Consider the following 15,465-nt stretch of genomic DNA (forward strand, 5'->3'; position numbering starts at 1 on the left):
ATAAAATTTTTGAATAAAATTGCATTCTGGATCAATGTGAGCAAGGAGATCAGTAAAGCTCCCATTTATCTCTTCCAAAACATTCAAAAAAGAGTGAGAACTAAAGGTTCAAAAGCCTGGGATTTATTATTTTCTGTGCCAATTGAAGGCTCTCTTCATGTGCAGTGCACAAAAGGCCATTTGGTTGTTACTGAAATTGCTGACTAAAATGCCCATAGCTGACACATTTGTCAGAAGACTGATGAGCATGTGATTCAATAAAGTTTTCCAGCCTTTTGTTTGACATTTTGGTGATTGGTTATCATTGTGAAGGGGATTGTTAGTGAATTATTTTTATTCTGTGGGACATACAGATAAAACTTTTTTTTATAGCTCTGCCATTGCTAAAACATAAAGCAACATTTTCTTCCTCTCTACATGCACTTAGGTGAACTTTGGTTTTAGCACTACCACTGTTTTGAGAGAAAATACTTCTTTAAAATCTGTAAGTTCTCAACACTGCAGGCAGATGATAGCTAAATCTGATTGTCATTGCCCAGCATTTCAGTTATTTATAAAATATCTTCATGTGACAGGACAAGTACTTCATGGCTCCCACAGAATGCCCAGGACAACTAAAATGAAGTGTAAGCCTCATGCAAATATTATATCTCCTGTGATAAAAAGTCAATCTTTGAGGTTCAACAGGTATTGATAGATTTTAGTATATTAGCTGAGTAAGTGTTTATAAAGTGGTTTTATCTTTGATGCAACACAGCAAGTTATTCTGGGGATTGTAATGGGCTTTCTTTGTCTTCTAACAGATCACCAGGTCTGGGTGAAAAGTATTAATACAAAATATGTGTTAAATTAAGCCAGAACAAAAGAGAACGGTCTTCCTAGGTTCTTGTACAGCACTAGATATAGCAGGTCTTCAATATGTTATTTGTAGGCAATCTTTCATTGTGTGAAGAATGCAGGAAAGGTTGCTTTGGAGGGCATAGGAAGCATCTCTTCCAGTTGTGCAGCATTCTGTGTGTACAACCTAAATGACAAAGATGATGGAATCACAGAGCCATAGAATTGTTAAGGTTGGAAAGGGCCTCTAAATTTATAGAGTCCAATGGCTAAGCCAGCATTGTCATGTTCAACACTTAACCTTATCCCTGAGAGCCACATCCATGTGGTTTTTGAATATTTAAGTTTCCTTAAACTTATTCTACAAGATGCTTTATAATTTAGTCACTGCTCGATCTCCACTGTGTTTCAAGATAGGATGTACTTTTATTATGTCTCAGGGTTACTGTGCCTTCAGATTCTTTGATGAATTTGGCTAAGAATCACCCATTCTTCAGACAGGCATCATCTCTATCAACACACCAGTTCTCACAATGCTGCACTCTGAATTTTTGAATAGCTCAAGCCAGCATCAGTAAGCATCAGTGCCCTTTTCAGCATCTCCCACAGTCCTGATTTGATGTGCCAGACCCCCACAGACCTTCTGTTTTTGTGATCTGTTTCAGCAGCCAGAAGGATGACACTGCCTCTGAGGGGAATGAAAACCCAACATGAATATGCAATTTCAGAGCCTATGGAACATTTTGGATCTGCTTCTGAAGTTGTTATGTTTTATGGTGACAATACTGTTATGTTCAGTGCTAAGAAATGGGTACGCGATTCCTGCTTTTCTTCAGGTGCAGGAGAACATCCTTTGGCAAAATGGGAATCTGAAATGAGTAACCAGGGACAGGGAACCCATCTGATAAATACAAAGAAGAAATGGTTAGACTTTCAGATTCTTGGATCAGATGGTGTCAAGAGTAATCTCAGGTGTATTTCTGACACCAGGCCTGTATCTTTGCTACTCCTTTGCCTGCTGCCACCTAAAGACAATATTCAAGGCTAAGTTTAATTCCTGTGAGAGTGAAGTCACACCTTACGACTTTGGTTTTAAAAGAACTTTTTCTTATTATGTTTACAGTGCTCACTCCTAGACTTGGGAAGTTCTGTTAATATTAATATCTACAGATCCAAAGGAAAATCCATTTTCACACAGCCAAAGCATTTTGTACCTTGACAAAATGCTGCATTAGAGCTCAAGCTGTGTCTGGGACCTCACTGAAAAATGTCTTCTATCACAGCATTTACTTAGTACAGCTCTGGAGCTCAATCCGTCTTAAGATTTGCATTTCTGCAGAGATATTCTCTTTGGACATGACTTGGGAGGATGATCCTTCAGTAACTGTCTCAATGAAGGACATCAACATCCTGGTGGCTGAGCCTGGAGTTCTTTCAAAATATCATTTGTGTGGATGGGCAGCCACTGGAAGAAAGATGGAAATTGCATCCTAGTAAGTGCAGTTTTCTCATAAACAGAGTATGGATATGTAAATGTTTTGAAGAGTTCCAGTTGCTGATAAAAAACTTATTTTATGGAATATGGACTGGGAATTTGAAGGAATTTGAACAACATAATATAAATGGGCCTGGAAAAAATCCTAGGGCTACAACTTCTGGATAGTGCTCAAGAGACATGTTTTGCAGTTTTGTCTTTGCTTAAATGCATTCATGTGCAGTTGCAGGAGTGGGGAGAAGGCAGATATGGGCCTCTGATGCTTTCTGATAGGGCACTGATTACATTTTTTTGCCTCACATGTTGCTTTTGTCTTTCTAAAAGAGTGAGAGAAGAAAATGTCCTCCTTTTAGTCCCCATTCCAGACTGGTACTCTCTGGTACTGGTACTCTCTTCCTGGATGAGTGTCTGGGATGCTTTCTCCATTTCTTCAATAGCCCCATTAGAAGTGACTGGAAAGTTTAAAAAAAGTTTGAAAGAAAGACTGAAAAAATCCAAAATGTTTTAAGGTTAGCAATTAATTTAATTAGGATATAATAAAACTGCATTATGAAGCTTAAATGAATGAAAGTCTTGTTTTTCTATTTGCAAAGATTTCTGCTTTTCAGGAGTCTGTGATAGATTTTTTTATTCCCAATCAGTATCTTGCATCAGCAAGACGTCATAAAATTTTTATGTTTGCATAAAGACATTGAGAAAAATATCTAGTGACTATAACTTGTGATAGAGTTAGAACTGTTTTATTGTATTGCAGCTTTACTTTAGTTTTTCCACCACTGACCAGACTAATTAAAGCTGGGAAGAGGATTTGTTTTGAATTAAATCTGTATGGTGACCTTTGAGCCTGCTTGAGTCAGAGATGGATGAAGCCCTTGGTACATTTTGAACTAAGAATGTGTGGGGAAAATGTGTCTTGGGAAGCTGTCAGAGAAGATGTTACTACTCATTCAGTTTCCTCAGGAGCTGTAAAAGGTTCCCCAAAACCAGGGAATGATGAGAAAGTAAAGATTTTATAAAAACACCGAATTTAATATGAACCTTTCCTGCTTTAAGAAAGTTTGGCATGTCTAGGCTTGTCTGACTTTAACCTACCACAGATTGCTGTCAGAAGCCATCTTAAGACAGCACTGATGGGGTAAGACAGCACTGTAGCTGACCTAGAGCTTGTTGAGACTGGAACTTGAGAGAGAGAGAGAGAATCTGAAGGAAGTGCTATTTACACAAAGCTCCAATTGAACTTGAAACAGTAATCTTGCTTTGTGATGGAACTAATTTTATACCTGCAGCACCAAAGGGGTCACTTAGCTTTGTCTAGCTCTGTATCTGCTGTGGTTATATACAACATTCACTTTTGCTTTTGGGATGTCTGCATGAAAATCTATTAAAAAAAAAAAAGTCTGAGGCAGGTAGTCCTTGCCTTTATGCCCATCTACTCAGCTGACCCGATGCCCTTTAAGAAGCATGACTTCACTGTGTGCTTCAGAAGGGTGTTTCCCAGTCAAGACTGACTTCAGAGAAGTCTGTAAAACACAAGCAACAGAAGCTTCCAGGAGAACCTTTTGTGTGGCAGCAGCACCAGACTGGGATCATGACACAGAGAATTGCATCTGCCAGTGGGCTCTGACTGTGCTAGAGGTTGTCTTTTGGATGTTTCCTTTCTATGGTCTTCTCTCTGAGCTTGAGGTGGAGTTCATGGTGGGCCCAAGATGGAGAGAGCAATGAGGACATGGTAGACTTCCTTTGTAGATACTGAAAATTCTTCTAACAACCTTTCCTGGTTTTGCAGTTCAGAATGTAGTTTTGCAGCAGGTTCTGTCGCGCTGAAAAGAGAAGAGCTTCTCTTTCCTGTTAGTTGTGCTTGATAGGGAGAAAGTTGCTTTTGTCTTGGGAATGGTTAGCATCTACCTTAAGCATCTAAGCCTCAAACCAATTTCTTCTTGTTTGAAGGTGATGGAGTTACCTTCATCTTGAGTGTTTTCTTTTATTATTGTTTCTTTCTATTTCTGACATAGCCCCTTCTCAGGATGTGTCTTGGAGCTTCATCTATGGCAAAGAACTTGGGCTCTTATGGCATCTGACTCTTTCCAGCTGATAGATTGACAAGTGGTCTTTTTCTGTCTTGAATTAACCTGGGTTCTAGTTCCTGCAATTCAAATTCTCTACTGAGAACTTCTTAGTGTCTACCACTGCATGAGTCTCTTGTCTCTTTGTGGTTTTGTTAACCATAAATAAAACAAACAAACAAACAATGAAAAACATCCAAACCTGTAGGCTTGAATTCCATCCTTATATTTCAAGGATTAATCTTCAAAGTTTTAGAAGCTTTGGTTTTTCCAGAACCATGGAAATACTTGGAAGGTTTTATTGATTTGAGTCAAAGATACAAATTTATTAATACTAACATATTTATGGAAAGGTCTAACCTGAAGTTACATCTTCTGTCTGATGAAGAAATGCAACAAAAGTAGAAGCACTGTGGTCGTATGGTAGAATGCCTAGTCTTGTCTTCTCACTGCAATTTGTCTGCTGATCTGAATGCTAAGCAACCAGCTAAGTGGTGTCAATCACAATGCTGCCAACCTGCAATAAGACAAAATTAATTTCTTCCATTTGCTCTGTTGTGTGCTGCATGGTTGGCATCAGGTTTTTTCCTTCCTTTTTACGTCATTTTCTGGCTTTCTGTGATGTTACAAAAGGCAAATTTGCATAGCTAGTGAACAAAAACATTTGTGGATCTTCCTGTGCTCCACATAATTAGCCAGAAAATTACTTTTGTACTTAATCTAGAATGTCTTGCACAGAAAACAGTGCATTGTTGGAATTATCTATGAGTGAATAATAGCTGGGACATATGTTTACGTTGACTGTTTCTCTCAGCCCTGCTTTCTGTTGTACTTCAGGTAGTAACACGACTCCTGCTGCTATTCCATTCTGTTAGTTGAACAATTCTCATAGTGTTAAGTCTTGGAATGATTGCACTTTTAGTGACTTCTCGCTAAGAATAAATATTACTGTGCCTTTTGCATACAAATTGTAAATGACAGGATTCTATTCTTATTTTGAGTTTTTATGTGGAATTACCATATGAGAATAGTAACACAATTTCTCTTATTTAGCCATTATTTTTTAAAATTATATATAAATATTAAAGGATTGTTTTCCTCATAGAAATCAACTTTAAAAAAGATGGCAGTAATTGTATTGATCTAATAATTTAACAAATAACTTCAGTATGATTGTTGACATTTTCTTTCTCCATGTTATGCAAATCAAGGATATTAGTGCCCCTGATTTTGGTGACTATGAGTTTCTTACTAATTAGGGTGTGGGGATTTTGTGGTATAAGCCTGTACTTATTCGCTGATTGAATGCATTGTAACATCTTTTGTTGGTAGCTCTTTTGCACTTAACTTATTTTGTTTTCTTTGTAACACTAGTGGGTCACAGGTATTTTCTATGGAAGTCATGTAATTTTATGTTGTGGTTTCTCACATTTTCCTGCAGATTTATGTCTGTGTCCCATATCTTCATAAAAATCAAGCATTTATGGCTTGAGATTGACTTTTACCTGGACTACCATAAGATATAAAATCATGTCATAAGCAATCACTAATGAGTATAAAACTGTTGACACTGACATGGAGTTTAATTTAGAAGTATTCATAGTCTCAATTTCCACAGATACAGTTTTGTGGGCAAAATGATTTCAGCTGGGATTTTGTGTAATGATGTACTGTGAGTACAAGACTCCTCATTTAGACATCCTGCATGATACGCATATTATGAAGTTAAATATTTAAGTGTTACTATTGAATGTGCCTCCACATAATTGCAGGTACCTGTAACATATGGGTGCAAAATAAAGGCAAAGCTTAAAAAAAATCTGTTTCTCTTATCTCATAAAAAAGATGGATACCAATGTACTCTCTTTTTTTCTACTACTTCTCCTTTTTTTCCAAAGTACATTCCTTGCAAATGAATTTAAATTCTAAGAATCACTTCTCACCACATGAAGATCTAGGCTAATGCCTCAGCAAAATGGATATAGATTTTTTTCCTATAATAGTAATAACATTTGCAAAGATGAAATTGTCAGGATAGCTATTAATACCCCAAATTAAACCTTACTCATAATCTTCAACATGCTGAAGATTGTTCTTGATATATCCCTTGGGAAATCCATACAAAAAACTTTGCATTGTTTATGTCTGCTGAGTTTTCTGCACACTTCTTGCTCTCCATCCTATTAAGTGGTTTTATGGCAGTTGGAAATTTTTATAGCCCTGTGGGAAAAAAAAATGGTATGCATATTTTAAGCTATGCAATAGCATCCTTTATTTGGGGTTTATTCACATGTGTTAATTAAAAAGGTTTTAATTCAGTCTATTTGGGAGCTGCTGGAAAGGAGAAGTGGCAGCAGTTTGCAAGTTGAATGTTGGAAAAAGAGAAATGGATGTACTGGGTATATGAGTAGATTCATTTGGGATAGGAAAACCTGAGTTTTGTTTATTTTCCCAGTCAGAGTACAGGTTTAAAGAGTAGCAAACTGAAGTCATTTGTGAGCATAATCAGCAGCACTCATTACTGGCTGCTAAATAATCTGAATTTTAACTGATGGAGGCATATGTGTACAGAGGTTTAGATGTCAGCAAAGCTCACCAATAAAGTAAGATCTATCTAAGATATTTCCAGCATCTACTATTGTTCACTGAGGCACCTCTGCATATCTGGGTTGAAAATTCCTGTGGAAATTTTGCCCATCAGCTGCCTTCCCCTTGATGCAAACAATTAAGCAGCTTTAATTTTCAATAGATGTTATAATCTCTCTGTGTCTCACTCTCTTATGAATTAGAGATGGTCTGGATGGTCCTGATAACACAAGATATAGTTTAAATCTTCACTTGAAGTTCAAGTCAAATGTTAATTGGTGCTTGAATACTTTGGATTTAATTAATTGGTCTGCCAAATCTCTTTCAAAACAGATGCTGCACTATGCAATGCTGTTCTTTTATGCAGTTTAACTGGGCACATGGTAGACTTGAATTTTTAAAGTAAAACTTTTCTTTGATAAAATTCTCTCTCACTACCTAAGTCCAAATTTTATACACTTCTGAAAAAGCATGAAAACCAGGCAAAAGTTAATGAGTTTGTGGTTTTCTTTAATGTAGTATGGAAGAATAAATGTATAGTGCTTTAAACGGAACAATGTAAATATAATACAATTCAAATTGTGTTAGTATTCAACACTAGTTTGTATTTTCGGTACTGAATATCCTGAGTTCTAGAAATGTGTATGTGTGCATTTAGTGGCCTGCCTATGCAGGATAACTTGCAGAACTAGGTCTTAAAACATTTCAAGGATCTCAAGATATGAGTCAGATAAAATTGTACGTTTCCAGACAGCATTAATGAAAATGTTAAATAATTCACACAAATCATTGCATAGAAAATACTTAGAATAGGTTTTGTGAAATTTATTTTCAGTTTTGTAATATACCCACTGCCATTTTTTGAAAATTGTAATTTAAAATGCATAATTCAGTGATGCTTATAGGAGTTATTACCCTGAATTAATACTTCAACATTTTAGAATGTTCGGTATAAAACTTTAATGCCTTTGTTTTTATTAAAGTGGTTTCAGAAAAAAACCCCGTAATTTCCTTCTATTTGAGAGATCTTCATGCCTACTATTCTTAAAGAAATACATTAGTATCAAAAAATGAGTCATGTTTAAGCCATGGTCTGGCAATGCCCTACTAACTTAACAAGTATCACCGGTTCAAAAAGTCTTTGCACTTTCATGACAGGGTTTATTGTATGGGTCTGCTGTGGTGGGGATTACTACCAAAGTGCACTGCATTTATTGCTGCCAATGTAATTTCTACTAGGCACCTCTTGGAGCTTAACTCTCGTTTGCCTAATGAGAGGGTGTGTAAGGAGTCATTCTACTGGCAGTGGTTTGAAAATATCTTCAGTTTAATTGCCAAAATGCTCTTAAGCTGGTTTGTGTCCACAGAGTAAGAGGTAAAATCAGCACAACTCTTAGTTATAAACAAAGACTCAGATATAAGTATGTGGAGAAATTGAACCAGCTCTTCCTGGTTGTATTTAAAACACTGACAATCCCAGTGCAGGGTGTTATTTAGTTTTGAATGTCTTATTTTAGGTTCCAGTGAACTAAAGATTTAGAAATAGAATTTAAATCTATTCAGAATACAAATAAACCTAATTTAAAAAAAAAAAAGGCAAATTAAGTAAAGCACCAAAGACCAGCCACTTCCTGGATTGTATCAGCATGAATACATCCAGCAGTCCCAGGAAAAAGATCTTTTACCTCTGTGACACTTGTGAGGCCATATCTGGAGTATGGTATCAATTTCTGACACCACTGTTTTCCCAACATAAGGTATTGACATATGAAAATGAGTCCACTGAAGGGCCATCAAGATTTCCAAGGAAGTGGAGCACATGAAATATGAGGAGATGACTAGGTAAGGGAAAGTTTGAGAGAGATCTTCCTGATCCTTCAGCTGACTAAGCTTGGAAAATATAGAGAAGATGGGGCCACAGGCCATGGTATGCACTAGGAGATTGATATGCAAAGGACAAAAGCTGACAAATGGGAAACTATTATCAGATATAATTTTTTTACTATATTATCAGAAATAGTTTTTTAGTTCATGGTTTTTATAGTTTTTTATAGTTTTTTTCTAATGAGTGTTATTATACACAGGAACAAGTTGCCTGGAAGGTTCTAGAATCTCCACTGTTTTCAGAGCTTGATGAGTAACAGCCCTAAGCAACCTTATCTAATGAGACCTGCTTTGAGCAAATGTTTGGACTAGATAACTCAAGCCTATATTATTCTGTTTTTCTGTAAGAACATGTTACTTGGAAACTGAATGAGCATCTGTGCTGTGCTCTGCTTTGGCTTCACAGAATGATCTTAAAACCATTGTGATTTTATGTGTAGTTGGGATCTTCACTAACTCTTTTTTTCCCCCCCAGTTTGTCAAGTCAAAAGATAATAAGAATGTACATGTAGGTTATGGAGCAAGAATGGGAAGTTGGACGGCTTTCTGTGCACATTACACTCTGATAGTGCTCTTCATTCAGTGGCTGTGATTGCATGAATTTCCCAAACTGACCAAAGCAAGCAGGGATGTGGGCACTGGGAAAGTAATTCAGGAAAAAAAAGTGGATTATGAAACTTCCAAACTTTATTAGCATAGCATGTATGATTCTTATGAAAAGCTGAATAGGTCCTGAAGACAAAGGGTAAATTGCAGGCATGAGAACTTCTCTTATGTATGACCCAAACAATGTTGTATCAATGTCAAAAATATTTGGCCTCCTTGCATATGGAGTCAATCTGGAAGAACTGTAAGCAGTAAGAACAGGGGCATCAATTTAGGCAGCCAGCAAAGGGTACTGTCCTAATTGCTGCATCTGCATTTCATATCTGGAATCCCAATTCTAGGATTAAGGTGATTAAAGCATACTTGGTAAGGAGTTTTGTGTTACTAAAGATAGACTTCTAAAACTGTACAGTGACCCAGGGACCTTTCAGTCTCTCTGGGATCGTAATTACAGGAAATCATAAGATTTGGACTCTGACTTGTGCTGCCCCATCTTCTATGGCTTCAGGCTGCCAGGCTGAGGCAAAGATTACCATACCTGGGGAACATCCTGTTCCTCTCTGTGTTTCTGGTGCTGCCAAGAGTGACCCTGACCAAAGCTGTTGCACCAACACTGGCTGAACCCACTCCTAGTCTGTTTTTGACTGGTCCTTGCTAAGCTGACATTGTCCTCCTGTTCTGCAGTATGGGATCTCAGACCATCAGGGAAGATACCACCTCTGCTCCAGCCTGGCATCTGATTAGCTGGTTCTCCTGTTCTATTTCACACTTTGCCCCCAGTCATTTGATATAGATCCTCCTTGGCAATATTTACATCATCTCCTGTGACTGGTGTGATGCTTTTTACTGAAACGTGTTTTCAGTCTTCACCCAGCTCTAGACCATCCTGGAGTTTCACTATCTCAATGAATTATTCTCCCTTTCTCTCTCTCTCTCTCTCTCTCATTATTTTTATTTTTCCCTTTTCAGTTTTGACCATGTTTGAAGGAGAAATTCCTCCACTGAAAACAGGAAATTCTCACATCCTACATGGTGCAAGTTAGTTACAGTACTGCTGTCATCTTTATGCAGACATTATCCTGGTCCTGCCCTCAAGACTCTAATCAAGTTCCTTGATCTTTGGACCTCTCTCCAAGCATGCACAGGAAATGCTAGTTTAGATTATTTTGTTGAATGAACAACACTTGTTTGAAGATTTAATTAAAAAAGTTATTTTAGAAATTTAAAAAAACCCACTCGTTTGAAGATTTAATTTAAAAATTCTGAGAATCTTTTAGAGCACTAAAGAAGGCACCTCAGCCTCATCTGGTGGAAGCATATACTTACATAGACAGACATAGAAATTAATAGTGAACTCAAACCCCTTGCCCATCAATAAGGAATCACGATCATGCCCAGAGGAAGTTCCTTCATTCAGTTTTCTGAGGTAGACATGAATAAGCATTTTCTCATTTAAACTGTTAACTGTACACAGATGTACATTTAAATGCCATTTCACTGGTCCTTTTGCAGAGGTGGGCTGTACTGACATGATTAAAAGTGATAAATATAAAATCATGAAAAAGCTTTGAAAAGATTGGTGTTTCACATAATTAATAGTTCAATATATTTGATAATCAACTTTTTGGACAATATTTTGGCAATATTTTATGCTGGATTTGGTCTTATTTTCCTGAGTTCCAGGGCCAACTTGTTTGAGATAAGATGACATTAAAAAATTATCTGTGAGCTTTTTCACTCTTCCAGACTTTTCTGGGAGTTGGTTTCCTGTTTGTTTTCATATCAGGACTGATGTAAGACTTTCTGCTCTAACAAGAAGGGTGTTATTATAAACAAGAAAAGAAAAAGTACATGGGTGGCAATAGAAAAAGTTTGAGCCTCTTTATGGCATAAGTTAAACCTTAATATTGCTGACCTTTATCTCACTGTAACAAAGGCAGAAAGCAGCAGGCACTGGATGAGTCATTTCACCTCCCAGAGCTTGACTGTGTTTCTCACTGTGCTGGATTTTAGAAGGGAAGAGGGAATGTGAGCACTTTGCAGCAGAAGCATTCTGCCCCTAAAGCTGAAGCGATGTTGGGGCAGGCTCTGTCTTGCAATAAATGTCACTTCACACAGGTCATGTTCACCGCATTGCTTAGGTGACTAACTGCTGTAGTTTAGGAATAGCATTCCCCAATTTTGTGCTCCCACTAAGACTCTCTAAATGACTATCACTCACTCCCTGTGGTGGGATGGAGAGGAGAACTGGAGGCACGAAAGGCAAAAATCCTGGGTTGAGGTAAGAACAATTTTCTGGAAACAGCAATAAGATAAGAAAACAAACACTAAGAGCAAATATGAATAACAAAAGTGTAAAGGAGAGAGGTAGGTGATTCACATTCAAAATACTTAGGATTGGGTTTACCCCACTTCTCCCTCCATCATGCTTACCTGATCAGAAGGAACTCCTCTTTCCCAGAGGAGACTCCTCTCCATGCCCTTGACAATGACAGGATGTAGTATAAAATAACTGAGGGTCTTGGCCATGGCCCCTCCTGCCTACTGCAGGAATTAAACACATTAGTGTCCTGTCAGAACCAGGGCACTAATTTAACAGTTAGTTTTGAGCAGGAAAAAGTGCTGCTGGCAACAATGAGCTTGAAAGATCACAGGCAATTTTTCCATGAGTTTCTTCCTGTACCCAAGATTTGAGCAGCAGAAAAGAGATGCTTAGTCATATGTCAGAGGGTGCTGTATTTTAAAATCAGTCCCTGATTGCTCCTTTCTTTTTTCTTTTTTTCTTTTTGTTGCAGAAATCCATAATAATGAAGGAAATGATAGAATTTATCTTTCTGTAATCAGCATATTTATTCATGTACTCCTGAAATAGGCTTTAAGTTTTCTTCAAGCTTAGGTTTGAATTATTTCACCAGCAGTGCGTCAGATCATCACCAGTAAGAGATGTGAAGCTAAAAACCCAAGACAGTGAAGGCTTAAAGAAAGGAAAGGCAATGTCAGTAATTTTGTTGGTGATGTCTGGAAATTTCTTCTTTCCCTTTTCTCTGCAAAAATATTCAGAAAAATGCTCCTGAAACTGAGTGCCTCACACAACATGTCCTACTGCTATTGGAAGAGATTAGCATTTTTTAATTGACCAGAACAACAGCAGTCTGTTGTTATACGCATTTATTAGCAATTCTTCAATTTAAATAATAAAAGATGCAAACTTCATGTTACTATTTTAATCCTAATAATATTCTTTTTCTTTGTGTGTTCCATACAGATTTTTTTCCCCTAAAGAATATAATGGAACTTTGTCTATTTGACTGCTTTTGTTTTTATTTATTTTTCTCTGGAAAATGAAGATGACCAGTGAGTTAGGAATACAGATTCTACTTAATTTTGATCTACTGAGTCAAAGGCTCCTTCTTGCAGACTTTAGACTAAAGCCCATCCCTAATCTAATCACAGTCCAGTTCTTGAATCGGGTTATTGAACCTGACTCTGTGACATTGTCATATTTAAGCTGATCGATCCAGAGCTGGGGCTGCATCCAGATCTGAATTCCTGCAATATTTCTAGGCAAAGTTTATTATTCCAGTACCTAATATAAAAAGTGCTTGAGGCCTAAATAAACTAATGAGCTACCCTAATTTTGATTTTTTTTTTTAGGATGAAATACTTTCTTAAAAGTTTTCAAGCATTTAAGATTTAAACAAATTTGATGTTGGGTATCTGTCAGATACTGAAGCTGTGATTGCACTTCAGTTGTGGGATCTTAATATTGTTGAAGTTGTTGTTTTCCTTTCTTAAAAATTGCCCTCAGGCATTTTTACCAAAAGACTGACTTAATTTATACTTTGTATTTTACCATTTCACTAAGCAAGAAGTAGAAAATATTTGCCAGTTTAGGAATTCCATGAAGTAATACAGCTTTCAAAGGTTCAAAGCTTTAAAGTTATGGAAGAATGCTTCTCTCCCCTTCCCACCATGAAGTTACTTTACTGTGGAGGTACAAACGTCTGTATTACAAAGGGAAATAGGAACAGTAAGAGAGATGGAATCTCTGTGTGAAAATATCTGTGATTTTCTCCCTTCTGGAATTCTAAAAACTCTTCATTTCATGATGAAGGAAATTACTGAATATGAAAACTGGAAGGGTTGCTGTAAGGGATCTCAGCTTCAGAGGCAAATAATGTTATTTTATCCTAGTTCTTAATCACTAATGGTTTATTACTATTATGGTTAACTTTATGGATAAGTTTAGTTACTTAAATTGAATTCTGCTAACACTATGAGGTGTACTGGAAAGAGAAAAAATATTTATGCCTGGATATATAAAAGTGTAAAAGTGGATTCAAATTAATGCCATATAATTATAATTCAAAGTGTATAAGTTGATTAAATTAATGCTACATAATTATAATTGAAAGTGTATATGTTGCTTAGGTGGTACTGCTATGGTATAATCCTTCCAATATTTATCCACATTTACTTTCTTCTACTCTTGTTTTACCTACTCATTCTTAAAGCAGAGCACCTTTAGGAAAACAACCTCCATGGTAGATGTCAAAAGGTCTGGTTACTTCAGGTGGCTATTTTGTATTAGAGCAGGTATGAAATTCTAAATGAAAAAGAATTGGGCAAGTAAAGAAGAACATATTCTTGTAGATATTGGTCATTAGGTACAGAAACCTATTTTTCAATTTCCATTTTGTGTTTTGAAAGAGGGGACAGTTGATGGTAAGCAGTTTTTGACTGCATACCTAGCAAAATTATTATTCTCTCTTCTGTCTGACTAGTATCTGGAGAACTGTTATGTGACCTCCATCTTCCTGGGAGTCTTGGAATCTTTCTTAGGCACTCTTTGAGAAGAATTTTGTGTTGAGCAATTTCAGGATTACTTCAAGTTCCTCTAGTGCATTCTTTGCAAGCTAGGTGTGATAATTCCTCCAAAGCAAGAAAGTGTAGGGGGATAGAATATACAAGAGGGCCAATGCCATCCTGGCCAGTATCAGAAATGGTATGGCCAGCAGGAACAGAGAGGTCATTCTTCCCCTGTACTCGGCACTGGTGAGGCCTCACTTGGAGTACTGTATCCAGTTCTGGGCCCCTCACTTTAAGAGGGACGTTGAGTTACTTGAGCGTGTCCAGAGGAGAGCAACGAAACTAATAAGGGGCTTGGAACACAAGCCATATGAAGAGCGACTGAGGGAGCTGGGGTTGTTCAGCCTGGAGAAAAGGAGACTAAGGGGTGACCTCATCACTCTCTACAACTTCCTGAAGGGTGGCTGTAGTGAGCTGGGGGTCGGCCTCTTTCTCCGGGCGACAACGGATAGAACAAGAGGACACAGTCTCAAGTTGCGTCAAGCTAGATGTAAGTTAGAAGTAAGAAGGAAATACTTCACAGAAAGAGTGGTCAGAAACTGGAATCATTTACCCAGTGAGGTGGTAGAGGCATCATCCCTTGAAGAATTTAAAAAAAGACTGGATGTGGCACTTGCTGCCATGATCTAGCTGAACAGTTAGAACATCGGCTGGACTAGATGATCTTATAGGTCTCGTCCAGTCTTGAAAATTCTGTGATTCTGTGATTCTGTGAAAATAAAGATAGTGTAGAAAGTAATCTTATCCCTAAGGAGTTGCAGCTGGGCCAATTGTGAAGGATTAGGACCAGGCCTGACTCTAACAGGCCACAGCTGTAACCAGTGAGAAGAGGAGTGCTATAAAAGAGTGGGGTGGCTGGGTGAGAAGGCAACTGGGGTCAGTTGGCTGCTTTGTGAAGAAGAAAGAGTCAGTGCTCTGAGGAGCTGTCCATAAGAAACATTGAGAAGGTATGGAACTTTTATGGTAGGAGACAAAAGTATGGAATCCTTGCAATAAGATTCCAAGAAAGTAAGACAATATTGGTGAGAATTTAAAAATAAACCAATTCTTCATGTGAGTGTATGTTGTGCTTTAGGATTTTTTTTGGATGATATTAAGAGCATGACACTAAACCCCAAATATTTA

Source organism: Ammospiza caudacuta, chromosome 1, assembly GCF_027887145.1.
Source record: "Ammospiza caudacuta isolate bAmmCau1 chromosome 1, bAmmCau1.pri, whole genome shotgun sequence".
Taxonomy (NCBI): domain Eukaryota; kingdom Metazoa; phylum Chordata; class Aves; order Passeriformes; family Passerellidae; genus Ammospiza; species Ammospiza caudacuta.